This window comes from Bos indicus, chromosome 23, assembly GCF_029378745.1.
Source record: "Bos indicus isolate NIAB-ARS_2022 breed Sahiwal x Tharparkar chromosome 23, NIAB-ARS_B.indTharparkar_mat_pri_1.0, whole genome shotgun sequence".
Taxonomy (NCBI): domain Eukaryota; kingdom Metazoa; phylum Chordata; class Mammalia; order Artiodactyla; family Bovidae; genus Bos; species Bos indicus.
The window spans coordinates 42,801,851-42,817,013 of NC_091782.1; the positions used below are offsets into that span (position 1 = coordinate 42,801,851).

The window sequence follows — 15,163 nt, forward strand, 5'->3', positions numbered from 1 at the left end:
AGAACCAGGATGGTTGTTGGATGGTTCAGTATGTGTACTTGGGGACCTGAGGAACCTGGGTTCACATCTTGGGCTTCTCCGCTTACTGGTAAGTTGCATTTTTCTCTCAGAATGAGTTTACTCATCTGGGAATTAAAAACCAGTGTCCACCAAATCCGTTGCTGTGAAGGTTCAGTTGTGTGTGAGATAGCCACCACCAGCATGCAGTGATGCTCAATAAGCGTTGGCTATCAACATTACTATTACACGGTTCAGTTGCTCAGTCGTGTCCGACTCTGTGACCTCATGGACTGCAGCAGGCCAGGCTTCCTAGATATCCTCAGACAGAAGACTTGGACGGAGGATGTTGGATAACCTGATTCAGTATTCCATGCAGAGAGAATTAAATACACAAGTACCCTAGGACAGTGCCATCTATTCTAGAGAATGTTTAAACTGTCAGCGTTTCACAAGGGAGGCAGGCAGGCAGTCCTCAGCGATGAACACCCTCTCGCTCATTATAACGGTGTTAGTACCCCTGATCTAGGCTTGATATTCTAGTCCTGTCCCCAAGTTACTGTAGCAATCTAGAATGCCCCCGTTCCTCTTCAGATGTCCCTCCTTGGTTGAGAATCACTGGCAAAGCACAGTCTGAGCTTAACTCTGAACTAAAGCAACAAGGCCACCACCCCCACCCAGCGGCCAGGGCAGAGGTCTTCCATTCTGAGCTTACAAGGGAGGACCTTCTGGTCTCTCGGACTTGTCTTTTCTGTTCTGTACCTCCGGAGGGGCTGGGGCTAAGCTTTCTGATAACCCTGCAGAGAACAGAGGCAGTTTAGTGCAGTGGAGGGGCGGGAGGGCTGACCTTCCTTCTGCTTCATCTGTACACACACTTCGAGCAGGATTCTTGGTTCATTTAAGTGCTAGTCCTTGACCACCATCGAGCCATTAAGCTTCCTAATCAATCTGGAATTCAGGGATTTGCTTGATCCCTTGTTCCAAAGGCACTTTACTATGCATCTATTATATGTCAGGTGCTGTTAAACACTGTGTACTTAAAATGACTAAGATGTGACCCTTGTCCTTAAATAATAGGAAAGTGGAAGTGATACGGGGGGAGGGTGTTCCATTCCTGTTTGGAGGCATTCAGTCTGTCAGCCTAACGGGTTACGCTAATTGCTCTATGCATACCTCCTTTAGTCGTGATGGACGTTTCTTTATATTTCTTTTATTTCGTCTCCCGCTGTGCTCCTTCACCAGGGAGCTGATATCCAGGTGGCCTGAGGCAGCAGGTCAGGGAGTTCTCCCATTTGTTCTCTGGACTTTCTAGAAGATCACAGCATCTCTGCCCATGTGTTGCTTTATCATCCATGTCTCCTTCTTTTATGAAAAAGTTTTAAGCTGGGGGCTCGGTAGGATCTGAAAGGGAACGTTAACATTCTCAGCATAAAAATGTTCTCAGCCACCTCCAGTCCCGAACTCACATTTTTTGTAGCAAGCGATCTCTCACCCCTCCCCAGCAGTCTACAGAGCAGCTGCAGATGCAAGGCAGAAACCTTGCTGCAGACATCCACTCGAGTGACTGAGCTGACGTGTTGTCATCCCAGGAGGGGCAGGATCAGGGGGAGGAGTGACGGATGGGGCCTTTGAGGAGCAGCCTTCACTTAATGATTTTTGCATAGATTCCTGAATTGTGGCTTCTTTGCCAGAAAAAAAAAAAAAAAATCCAGTAATGCAGACTGCTGTAAGAGCCTGGGATGTGTCATTGTGTCTGGGGATGATGGCTTTTTCTCTGAGACCCAGCATTTGTTTCCACCTGGATAAAGGAAACCCTTTTATCTTGTGGAAGATGAATAGCCTGCAGGGTGAAGGAGAGGACAGAGACCCTACCCAAGAAAAAGATTGGAGGGGTTGTTGGTGATAATCAGATGAATGGACTGGAATATTTGCATTTATTCTTTGAATAAGTTGCACACTGTCTCTCTTCTTTCATGGAGGCAGAGTAATTCAGGAAAGGCGGATGTGTTGTCAGGTGGAGCAAATGATTCTTGTATGTCTGTTCACGTCTCCAGTGAGTGCTCAACTGATGTGTCTTGAGTACTCACCGTGTGTAAAGGACTGGAGAGAGCCTTTGATGCAAAGTTAACATCTTTTAACTTTATCCTAGAGTCAAAATGGGAAATTAGAGCTCTGGGAGTAGAAAGAAGCTGTTGCATCATTTCTCCTGTATCCCTTGTGTGAGTGGCAGTAGCCAAGCCAACACCGCCCCCCACCTCCCCGCCTGCTCCTGCGTGTGTGCACATCTGGCTATCCAGTGACTGGTGTGCACTCCCCCTGCACAGCCTCTCTCCCCCGGCCCCTCTTCACCACCCTCACTGCCCAGCACCTGGCTGGACCTCATGATATTCCAGCAACACTGGAGCAAGATCCTCCCAACCATTCCCCTGCCTGCGGAACATGCTCTCTTCCCACCATCCTCTGCACTGTGACCAGAGTGACCCTTTTTTCTTTGTTTGTCTTGACTTTTTGTATGTTTTTTAATGCTTATCATAGTATAGTCACTTTACAATGTTGTGTTAGTTTCTGCCATGCAGCAAAGTGAATCAGCTATACATTTGTATATATCCCCTCTTTGTCACCACAGAGCCTCGAGTAGGGTTCCCTCTGCTGATCAGTAGGTTCTCCTTAGTTATCTATTTTATATGTAGTAGTATATGTATGGGCTTCCCTGGTAGCTCAGCTGGTAAAGAATCCGCCTGCAATGCAGGAGACCCTGGTTCGATTCCTGGGTTGGGAAGATCCCCTGGAGAAGGGATGGGCTACCCACTCCAGTATTCTTGGGCTCCCCTGGTGGCTCAGATGGTGAAGAATCCACCTGCAAAGCGGGAGACCTGGGTTCAACCCCTGGGTTGGGAAGATCCCCTGGAGGAGGACATGGCAACCCACTCTAGTATTCTTGTCTGGAGAATTGCCATGGACTGAGGAGCCTGGCAGGCTGTACAGTCTGTGGGGTCCCAAAGAGTTGGACGTGACTAGGCGTGCACACACACACAGAGTGTACATATGGGACCTTTTTAATATGAAAATGGCCCTTCTTAGCCTCTGGAAGATTTTTCATGGCCTCCAGGAGACACCTTGTGTAGGGAGGGGCCCTGCTCTCTTCCTTCCTCCCCTCCTGACACTATGTTCTCCTACCTCCCTCCGTGTGCCATGATCCCTCGTGTGACACCGTGTGCCTTTGCACACGCTCCGTCCTCTGTCTAGAGCTGTTCTCCTTGGTTTCATATACGATAGATAATTCCTGTGTGTTCTTCAAACTCAAGGTTTCTCTCTCCTCCAAGGAGTCTAGCCTCACTGCCCCCTCGTGGTCTTACTGAGCCAGGCTGTGTGTGCTTCCTGCCCACGTAGGATTTCTGCTGTCTGTCCTCTTGAGAGTGTTTGCATAGTAGGTACCGTGGACTTGAGAGTAAGAACGATATCTTTTAGATCTTCTGTTTCATGTGCCTGGAACAGAGGAGGCAGTCCGCGAGCACTCACTACTTCAGTGAGCGGATGAGGTCTTGGGTCTGAATGCAAGTGGCGTTGACTATGAAGAGACATCACACGTTTGTGTTCCTGGGCACCTGGACCATTTGTTCTCCTATCTCATAGTCACTTCATCCCAAGGAAGGTTGTACACTGTATTTAGAGAACCTTCTGGGGATTCACTCATGTTCAGTTTTTTTTTAATCACAATTCTCTTTATATGGGGTCCGTGTCCCAAATAGTCAATGAGAGGATTTTTGAAAGCTTTGCTTGTCTTGGATACATGGAGAAAATAAGAAAAGGCAGGTGTATCTGAAGCAGCCTAGATACAACTTTCTGATAGTGAAAGAGATGGAGTCATCTTGCCATTCAAACAGTGGTATCGTTTGTATTGCTATTAAATAATAAAAATATTGTTATATAAACAGTAAAAGTGTGACATAAATTGCAGTAGGGTCCATGAGTTCCTTGAATTACCTGGAAGTACAAAATAAATTTTAAGACAGAGTACAGAGAGAATCCAGTCCATGTATAACCTTGGCATGACCACTTGACCACTGGTATGAAGTGGCGTTGGCTGATTTTCTGCTCACAGATTAGCAAAGTTGCCCCAGGTTTTCCTTTTATGCTTTTCATTTCAGTTCAGTTCAGTTGCTCAGTCATGTCCAACTCTTTGCGACCCATGACCCACAGCACACCAGGCCTCCCTGTCCATCACCAACTCCTAGAGTCTGTCCAAACCCATGTCCATCGACTTGGTGATACCATCCAGCCATCTTATCCTCTGTCGTCCCCTTCTCCTCCTGCCCTCAATCCTTCCCAGCATCAGGGTCATTTCAAATCAGTCAGCTGTTCGCATCAGGTGGCCAAAGTATTGGAGTTTCAGCTTCAACATCAGTCCTTCCAATGAACACCCAGGACTGATCTCCTAAAGGATGGACTGGTTGGATCTCCTTGCAGTCCAAGGGACTCTCAAGAGTCTTCTCCAACACCACAGTTCAAAAGCATCAATTCTTCGGCACTCAGCTTTCTTTATAGTCCAACTCTCACATCCATACATGACCACTGGAAAAACCATAGCCTTGACCAGATGGACCTTTGTTGGCAAAGGAATGTCTCTGCTTTTGAATATGCCATCTAGGTTGGTCATAACTTTCCTTCCAAAGAGTAAGTGTCTTTTAATTTCATGGCTGCAATCACCATCTGCAGTGATTTCGGAGCCCAGAAAAATAAAGTCTGACACTGTTTCCACTGTTTCCCCATCTATTTCCCATGAAGCAATGGGACCAGATGCCGTGATCTTAGTTTTCTGAATGTTGAGTTTTCAGCCAATTTTTTCACTCTCCTCTTTCACTTTCATCAAGAGGCTTTTTAGTTCTTCTTCACTTTCTGCCATAAGGGTGGTGTCATCTGCATATCTGAGGTTATTGATATTTCTCCCAGCAATCTTCATTCCAGCTTGTGCTTCTTCCAGCCCAGCGTTTCTCATGATGTACTCTGCATAGAAGTTAAATAAGCAGGGTGACAATATACAGCCTTGACGTACTCCTTTTCCTATTTGGAACCAGTCTGTTGTTCCATGTCCAGTTCCAACTGTTGCTTCCTGACCTGCATAAAGGTTTCTCAAGTCACTGGTCAGGTGGTCTGGTATTCCCATCTCTTTTAGAATTTTCCACAGTTTATTGTGATCCACACGGTCAAAGCTTTGGCATAGTCAATAAAGCAGAAATAGATGTTTTTCTGGAACTGTCTTGCTTTTTCCATGATCCAGCAGATGTTGGCAGTTTGATCTCTGGTTCCTCTGCCTTTTTTTTTTTTTTTTTAATTTATTCAGGGTTTCCCTTTAAATGAAGAATTCCTTTATAGACTCAAGTTCATGATAGTAAACTGAAGTATCCTGTAGTTGTTATTGCATTCATAAGCTTTTCAAAGGCAGCTTACTCTTTTTTTTTTGTATACTAGCACACTGCCCTTTACCTCATTGGCCAAAAGACAGTCGACCCAAGTCCAACTAATTTCCTTGTGTATGAAGCCCATCATCCCTGTGGGGCAGGAATAATGGGATCTTAACCATCTCTGCCTCCAGGTTACTAGCTGAATGCCTGGCACTTCAATGTTAAAAGAATATATTGTTCAGGCAAAGCTGTTAGTGGAATGATCTAATGACCATAAATAAGAAAGTGTGTGGGGGCAACTTATATTTCAAGAATTATGTTTTAATAAGTGGTGAATTATTGGGGTGTAAATCCAGTATTAATTATCATCAATAATGGATGAAATATATTGAGCATTTACTGTGCATACTAAGCTTTACTGCCTCTCTCATTAAGTGAAAGACTAAATTTTATAGTTTAGAGAAAGAAAAGGACATATAATTTAAAAGTGCATTTAGTAGCGAAAGAGCTCGAGTGGAATAAGTTTGGTATGACAGAGTCTTCCCAAGTAGACGCCCTCCCGGTTCTGCTTGCATTAATATGGGGTGTGCCGCGTGCAAAAGAAGAAAAATGACAAATCATAAACATTCACAGTCCTCCTCTCCATCCCACACCATCTGAGGACTAGTTCCCTGCTTGTCTACCGTGCTCTTTGCTGTGAGCTCAGAAAGTTTTGAATGGCTGAACTGAGAGTAGGCCAGACTGCTCCTTGAGCGAAATCCCGTGACCATTGAGGGAGGGGTATGAGAACAGCTAGTGTGGGGGCCACTGAGAGACAGTCAGGGGAGGTGAGAGGCAAGATGAGGAGCAGCTACCACGTGAGCTGACACTCGGGGAGGAGAGGTGTAAAAAGGGTTTCCAGGAAGTCTTTCTGCACGTGGCGCGCTAGAGTGGTTCCACCCTACTCCCCACCCTTCCATCCACTCCTGCTTTCTCCACGCTTCCTCGGAAGACAGGGCCCAGACCTACCTAACAGCCTGAAACCAGCGCTTCCTGGTGTCAGATTTATGTTTCCTTTACATGTGACACTCCAACAGTAAAGAATCTGCCTGTAATGCGAGAGACCTGAGTTCAATCCCTGGGTCAGGAGGATCCCCTAGAGAAGGGAGTGGCAATCCTCTCCAGTACTCTTGCTTGGAGAATCCCACAGACAGAGGAGCCTGGTGGGCTACAGTCCATGGGGTCGCTAAGGGTCGGACATGACAGAGCAACTAAAGAAAAACTACATGTAACAGGCTGTGGAAGGCCAGCCTTCGTCTCTACCTGGGCTAAGTCACAGACGTTGGAAGTCAGCACTTTCACGGCCATGGATGAATGGGAAATGGGGAGACAGCTTTAAAAGAGTTTTGCATTTTAAAAAATATATGGGTAAATAATAGTTTAAACATTCCTGTCCTCTTAGCCTACCCTATCCCTAGCTTCTTTGCATTATTCACTTTCTTAGTCAATCCTATTTCCAGAAAAAGCACAAACTTCTGAGCGAATGCTTAGTTCCTCATTGGGTAAAATTACTAATAATAGTCAATTACCGATAGTGGAGTCTCAATTCAGGCTATTTGGTCTATTTTGAATAAGCCTCCATTCAGTATGACTCAGTATTGTAAAGCTGTAAGTGTAGAAGCGTAATCAACATAGAAATGTCAGCAGCTCTTAGACTGAATACATTAATAATGATACTCCATATCGGTCTGACCGCCGGGAACTTCTGCGGGAGGTTTGGTCCCTACCCAGAGACATCGTGTGGTACATTGTGATATCCAGCGTGGATAAACCTGGCCGATTGAGTTGTCCATTCTGGAAGGGCGACAGCTCAGGTAACTGTATTATTTAATGCACCTGTCTTTAGTGTTCGGTAGGAATTCTGTGGTTTGGGTGCGTGGGCACAATATAAGCTGAGAGAACTTCAATGACATTAAATATTATCACATGAAAACTGAATTTCAGTCACTCCATGATTCAAGTCCGTCCTTCACACACACACAGCTTCACGCCCCTATCTATATTAGTTTTCCAGGGATGTTCTCACAAAGCCCCATAGACTGAGTGGCTTCAACAACAGAAATGTTTTCTCTCACAGCTCTGGAGACTAGAAACCCAAAACCAAGGTGGTGTCAGGGCCATGCTCCCTCTGAAGGTGCTGGGGAAGAATCGGTCTCAGGCCTCTGTGATCCCTTGACTTGTGGGAGCCTGACTCCAGACTTCCCTGTTTGTAAGGACACCAGCTGCTCTGCATCAGGGGCCCACCCTACTCTGGTCCGGCCCCGTTTTAGCTAATTCCATCTATGACAACCTTGATTCTAGATACAGTCCGCTTCTGAGATGCTGGGGGTCAGGACTTCAACATGCGCACTTAAGGGGTCACAGTTCAGCCCCTAACGATGCTCCCAAGTGATGGTTTAGAGGGCTCAGATTGAGTCTAGCGGCCCTTCGTTAAACAGAGTCCCCTCAGGGAGACGAGTGTCAGGCGTTCGTTGATTTCAGGTGCCGAGGCCCTCTCGAGCCTGTGATGCGTTCTCACCCTCCCCTAAGAGCTATTTATGGCCCACAAGTCTGCGAGCACCGGAATGCGCGTGTGCGGGAAAGACAATCAGCCAGACAGGCTTCTACTCCCACTTAAGAGCCCTCACATGGATCAGTCACCCACCCCGAGCATCGCATTAGATTTGACATCTGAAATGTGTCGGGCATTTTCAGGTAGAGAAGCCTTTTAAAAAAAAAAAAAAATCACGTGGATGCCAGTTCCTCTACTCTCTCCCTGCAAGAGCCCAAACACAGAGATCCAGACACCAGGACCTGCTGGGCTACCAGACCGTGATCAAGCCTCTGAATAAGCCTAGAACGAGGGCGCGGTGTCTGCTGCCTCCTAATTTTTAAGGACCATTAAGCTTAGTTTCTCGTACTGTTAGCCCACCTGGCATGCAGGAGACACCCATCGGAAGTTTGTGAACAGATGACAGCCGGGGTCTCTGTCCCCTGGGCTTGGATGGTAAAGGTCCCTGCATTTGTCCCCTCCTCTGACCCCTCTTCTAAGGAGGGGGCAGCCTGATGCCCCGTTCCCAGGGTCGCATCACCCTGTGCACACAATCCAGGCATGCTGGGTGCTCGTGAGTCAGTGATGGAAGCCTGGATTGCATCCTGAGTGCAGTCACATCCACAGCCCGACTTGGCAGAGATCCTGCAGCACAACCGAGGGCTGTCTGAGGAAAGCAGAACCATTCATTCCTTCTTTCTTGTTTTCCCTTCCTCCCTCTTTCCTTACTTCCTAAGCCAGTTTTTACGTATATCCTTTCAAGCCCCATCTTGAAGGGGTCTTCAGAAATGACCCGTCTTTGCCCGTATACTTGGGGGCAGTCAGTTGCTGCTGCCTCCTGTCCTACCAGCATCTCGTGGAGGCCTCTGTTATCAGCCTGCACTAGAGTGACCTCTACACACACCTGTCTCCCAGTAGAACTAAGAGTCTCAACTGCATTTCTGGTTGGGGGCAGGGGAGGGAGTCTTTGTTTTCCTAATACCTAGAATAGTGCGTGGCTAGCACAAAGTAGGTGTTCCGTACGTGGTCATTGATAAACTGACCAAACGAATGAATGAATTTGGCTGTGTGCTCGCATCTCATTGTGTCGTGGAGGACTCAAAGAAATGTAATTTGCGGGAGGGCATTCTTCCAAACTGCTTACACTGTGAAAGATAAAACATAGACTTATTGCAAGCAAGTAGCATTCTAGTACTTTAATAGGTTGGTAGGCAGGCCCAGTAGTATAATGGAAAGAGCACTGCATATAGGCTTCAGAGATTCAGAGCCCAGTTTTGGCTCCACAAGCTATGTTTTCTACGGCCATGCAATGTAACCTAGCTGACCCTCAGTTTACTGGTCTGGAAAATGGGCCTGGTGCCACTCTTAAAGGATTACTGTGTGGGTATTAAAGGGAATGATGTATGGGAGCTTTGTGAGTGATGAAATGATGTGTAACTATAAGGTGTATTGTTATTACGACACAAGGCATCATCTGGGTTAGCACCAACCAGCAGAGAGGTATGGGCAGTAAATGGTCTGAGCTTCAAGTAATGCAGAAGGAGAGGAATTTGACCTGACCTTCCTAAACTAAGGCCATTTTGGACGTGCAGGGGGAGGGGAGTGGCTTTGCAACCCCCATGGACTGTGTAGCCCACCAGGCTTCTCTGTCCATGGAATTCTCCAGACAAGAATGCTGGAGTGGGTAGCCATTCCCTTCTCCAGGGGATCTTCCTAACCAAGGAATCAAACCTGGATCTCCTGCATTGCAGGCAAATTCTTTACTATCTGAGCCACCAAGGAAGCAGATGACATATTTTGGGGCTTTTGGCAGAAATAGTGATCAGGTTGCTTTTTTTATTTGCATTTATAAATACGGTCCATTTTTATTTAAATATGTGGAGTTTTATGGTATAATTCTTGAGGATACTGGAAATAAATTGATAAAAGCACTTGTGTAAGTGAATGAATGAATGAAACCATTTTGAAACTAGCTGACCAGGTCCCTAGCCTAGATGTCAGGTATCTTTTCCACCTTTCAGGAAAAACTGTTCCTTTTGCACAGTGACTTCTTTGAGTGAGTTTAAGTACCGAATGACAATGCTTTTGAATTGAACAGTTCCAAAGACGGGTTATTTTGAGACCAAAAGTAGAACTTGGTGTCAACATCTGGTTTTTAAAAAGGAGGGAATTTAGAGTTTGCCATCTATTATTCGAGCGGTAGAAAACATAATGTAAGTGGCATTCTTAAGAAATGTATTTTTGTTATCCTTGGTTTTTAAGAAATGAAGGGAAACTGTCTGAAAAGCTGTTGTTTTTTAAATGAAAATGAAAGTAACTCACTGGTGTGGCTTACTTGTTTACCTTTGAAGAAGCTCGGTGCGTGGGGGTCTCCCTTCCAGTCCTGCCTCACCTCCTCAGGCCCCACGTTGGCTTCCCCCTCCCTGTCATTGCTCTGTGTGTGTGTGTGTGTGTGTGTAGTCTTTTTGGAAGGGGGCACTGTGGTCGGTTTAACCTACAGTCTATTCAGATTCATGAAAAAACTGGCCGATCGATAATGAGTTCTGCCAGATGAAGTGAAATCCTGTGGGTTGACATACTAGTCCAAAGACAATCCCCGCAGACCCCGAGTGAATATTCCTTTTCATTTCCACTATGCTGTGGGCACGAAGGAAGGATTTAGTCCAAAGTGCCTTGGGGTTTTGTTCAGTCCAGGGTGTAATTTTTTTTCCTTTTTTTTTTTTTCGCCTATAGCCATTTCCTTGACATTACTGAAAGGACTTCCCACCCCCAACCCCGCCAATGAAGCATGAAAATTGACTGTATCTTGCCAGGAGAGTTCTTCCTAAGTCTTAAGATATTAAAGATTTCATGAGAACCACATGAAGAATATCTTCCTGAATCATTTACATTTTCCCCTTTTGTAGGCTTATGTAACCATGCAGAAAATCTAATAATAAGTGTGCTATTAGTGTTCCATATACCATCCTGCAGGCAGCCGTGCTGTGGGGGTTAGGAACACCCATGCCCAGGGTTTGTGCAGATATTTAACTCACACAGTGTCTGAAGCAAAACCCTGCTGGAAACTCTACAGCTAATTGGACGGAGAGCCCATTTTTGTCCGGCTTTTTTTTCTTTCCTTTTCCTGTTCAGTCTTTTTTTTTTTTTTCTTATAGCAGAAGGAAACATAGAGGCCATGGAACATATTCACAAGGGAGTATATTTTCCAAAACGAGTAGCTTGAACTGTTTGGATTCTCGAATCAGTGTTGACCTAACACGGGTGGTGCCCGACCCATATCTGAACAGGGCACAGATGGCTAAATTGGAGTTAGAGGGAGCCCTTAAATTTGTAACCATCATAGGACGGCAAGAAACAGGAAAAGAAATGTAGCTACAAACATTATTGGGAATTTTCACAGCATTTATTTACAAATCACAAGGAGTTTGTACTGCCAAGCCTTTTCTCAGGATCCAAAATTAAATAAAGGGTTCCATCCAGGTTCCCCCAGAAACTGCCGTGATCTTCAGGATGAGAGAATGAGGATGAAAAAAGAATTTTTAAATTCTCCTATTTTCGTAACCAGACACAGAGGGACATTTGGTGGGCTGGGGGTAGCATCTGTAGTAGATAAAAGAATTGCAGAATCGTTGACAGCTGTGTCCTCAGAGACACTTTTCCTGCAGATATTTGCTTTGGACCCTAAGCAACAGGGCTGTAGATCTTCAAGTTTAACTATTTGTGCTTGGGGTCAATGGGGAGAGTAGTCTGTTGAAGATGGCTTAGTCGTGGGAATCAGAGAAGTGGAGCCTGGGCGATAATGTATCGTTTCCAAATCCTCATGCCTTCCTGCTAATCCCAGAGCTTTCCTTAGTACGCCTTTCTCCTTGGAGTTCTTCTGATGTGGTTTTGGGGTCTGGGCACATCTGGTCTCTGTTTGCAGGGAGCAGGGAGCCGTCCTGCCCTGATCCAGCCTTTCTCATCCTCTGTCCTCCACAGCACTTCTGCCAAGTCACCAGGTTGGCGGGGGGGAGTGGGTGCCTTCTCTCTGCCCGTCTAAGAAGTGTTCTCCGGAAGCAGAGTTAAGCAGGGCTCACTGCTGCCACAAAGGCTTTTTGCATTTCTGCAAAAATCGACATTTTTCAGGGACTCCGGCTAATGCCACGCTCTCCACTGTGCCTTGGAAAAATAGAAGAAAACACGCAGGTTTCATCAAAGGTATTCTGTGCTGAACCGATGTATTTCTCTTCTTTCAGAGTTTCTCCTTCCATAGTATTCCCATACTATGTATGTCCTGGGGTTTCCTCCTTTTATCCCATGGCCCAGCTTATGTCCACGTCAGGCAGAGGTGGAAGTGGCTGATCTCTGGGGCACGTTTACCCTCTGACCTCACAGCATCCTTTCAACACTGCTAACCTGGAGCAACGTGCCACTGTTGATGCGTCACCGTTTTTACCTTTGGAGATGATTTCTCTTTAATTGATGCTCAGTTGGACCTGTGATATTTCATTAAGGTCCAGAGGTGCTCATTAAAACAAGCATTGGATAACCTGTTAGAGTTGCCTCGTCTCTATGAATCCAAGGAAGGGCTCTATGGAACTTATTAGAGACTGCATTTATAGATTGTTAAATTAAAGGATTAGTGTTTTGCTAAACCATTTTCAGGCTAATCAGTTGTGGGAAACCAGATTTGATGTTTAAGCCAACTTGCACTATGGCTTTATAGTAAGAAAAGTTGTTAAGCTACTGTTTCTTCTAATAAACCTTCTAGCTTGCTAATTGACTGTACTCTGCAATTTTGCACTTAACCGAATATGATTTTGTCCTCTAATTTTGTTATGGGTGAGCATTATTTTTTTCCAGCTGGGTCATAAATTCTTTTTTAGCAGGGACACTGTCTTCTTTTTTTCCTGCTCCCATCCTAACAGGTTCCGGTGCCTTTCTAGGTGCTGAGCAGCTGCTTAGGAATTTGTTTATTGAGTGATCGCTACATCGTTTGAAAGTCACCGCAGTGTTATCACATGATTTATGTCATCGTGATGTATGTGAGGGTTATGTGTGTTTTTAAAAAAAACACTGAAAGCGCATGTTGATGTGCACCTAGGTTGTTATCCGCAGTAGGGAAAGTGCTACAAAGTTCATAGGGAGGTGGAGGGGATAAACAGATCTAACCTGGGTGTGATGTCATTAACCTGATAAACAAGTGGCTTCCAGACTGCCTCCCAGAATGAGCTGGATTGCTCTACCAGAAATAAGGGTGGAACCCATCAAAAGGTCTATTTGTCATTAATGTTTCTCTAGCTAATGATTGCCTTTCGCTGGTACACATCAATGTGCCCAGGAGGCAGATAGAAAAGAAATTAACAGTTGTATAAATGGAAAAACTAAGGCACAAATAAGAAATGTTAGGTTCTTTTTAAGTGATGGCCGGATCATCTGTAAGTAGAACCATACTGTCAAGCCAGAGTGGAGATACTGATTACAAGCAATGGTTGTAGACTTCCAGGACTAGTTGGTGTTCAGTTGCTAAGTCATGTCCAACTCTTTGTGGCCCCACGGACTGTAGCCCACCAGGCTTCTCTGTCTGGCATTGAGTGAGCTTTAAACAGAGGCAACTCAGGTGGCAAGATCAGGACTTTCACTTGGGCCTCTTGTCCAGCATCATATCACACGCTGCCTTCCTGCCATAGAAAGCCCTCCTCTTTACCTTCTCCACTCCACCCTAGCCACATGTTCAGGGTCTTAGATGTTAATAAGACTACGATGAAGGAGTCAGTGAATTGCATACATGGGCCCTCAATGCCTCAGAAATAACCATTTCCATCACCAGTTGGAGTTCACCCTCTCCAGATGGACAGGCTTGGAGCTAAATGTGTGGTGGATGGAGAGGAGTTACTGCATTTCGGTGCTGGGGGGCCTTCCCTCTTTGTGGTATCTTCCTGGCTTACCCATCTGTCCCTCTTGTGAGTTTTTCTCCTGATCTCTCTCAGCTTCTTTCCTTCTCTTCTTTCTCTCCATATCCTCTGCTGCTTTTACTTGCCATTTTCTTCATTCTCACTGGTCTGGCCCTGGATCTGAGGAGGCCAGGGACGTGGGAGGATTCAGGCTCCATGCCAACCTTTCTTCCAAAGCATAGTCGTCGTCTTGGCATTCACTGAGATGCTTGACTTTCTGTTTTTCTAATATCCCTTCCGGTTTTATAAAAGAGAAGTAGGTCAGATTTGCAAAATGCCTTGACTGGTTGATGTTAAGAAAATGTGATTTAAGTAAATGTGTATCAACAACATAATGGAGAGATAACTGGCTATTGACTCTAGCCTGCCCAGGGTTTAATCAAACAGTCATTTAATTAAAGAAATTTTGAAAAATCACTTGGTCCAGTAGAGAAGGGAGTCAAAGAAATGTGTACATTTCTAGGACATCTTTAGACACCTGAGGTTAAACCAAATTAAAACATTTCTGTCAATTCAGTTTAAATATTGGTGTTTTGAAGACTAGATCAGTGTATTGCATATCTTTTGCTATCAAGTTTTCTTTTACTTGACCAGCTAAAACTGGGACTAGTGTTAATTAGAAATACTAATATCTTCAAAAATCATAAGTTTTCTTGGTACAGTAAATCCCCACTTGTTCACATGTGCTTAGAAAAAGTCAAAAACATAAAAAGAATATAACTACTTCATTTTTGGTTCCTGTATTAGCTCATATTTAGCATATATAGATGTTTGTGGTGGCAGTGTCTGACTCTTGCAACCCCATGGACTGTAGCCTGCCAGGTTCCTCTGTCCATGGGATTCTCCAGGCAAGAATATTGGAGTGGGTTGCCATGCCCTCCTCCAATAGATGCTTGAGTGGTGCTCATTTTTAATTAATAAAATATTTGTATGCAGTTGGATATTTTTAAAGTGATTATGGTTCCTTCTTGTAAGTAAATTAGGTGTTTAATCTTAGAGCATGATTTACATCATTAATTTGCTTTGCAAAACCATTCTTTCTAGGGAATGTGAAGGCAAATTGAGCCCAGGTCACTCAAATTTACTGTAATTCTCTGATTTCTGAGGCTCTAGAATGTAAGCTCCGAACATCAGGAACTCGGTCTTACCCATCACATCCCCAAGCCTGCCTCCCACAAGGATTCCAGCTGCTTAGGACTCAGTCACTATTTGCTGATTGATTAAGATTTAGCTCCATTAAATTATATGCCAAAATCACTTAC

General features: G+C 45.0%; 1 protein-coding gene across 27 annotated transcripts in view; it reads left to right on the forward strand.

Moving 5' to 3' along the window:
• Positions 1 to 15,163, forward strand: part of ATXN1 (ataxin 1) — a 426,916-nt gene that overhangs the window by 356,859 nt on the left and 54,894 nt on the right. The window contains exon 1 of one of the 27 annotated variants that reach the window (XM_070777674.1): positions 1 to 15,163. This exon is cut by the window's left edge and continues 12,693 nt beyond it; it is cut by the window's right edge and continues 29,347 nt beyond it. The exons of the other annotated variants lie outside the window; for them this stretch is intronic. The gene's annotated coding sequence lies outside the window, so the exon portion shown is untranslated. 27 annotated transcript variants of the gene reach the window in all.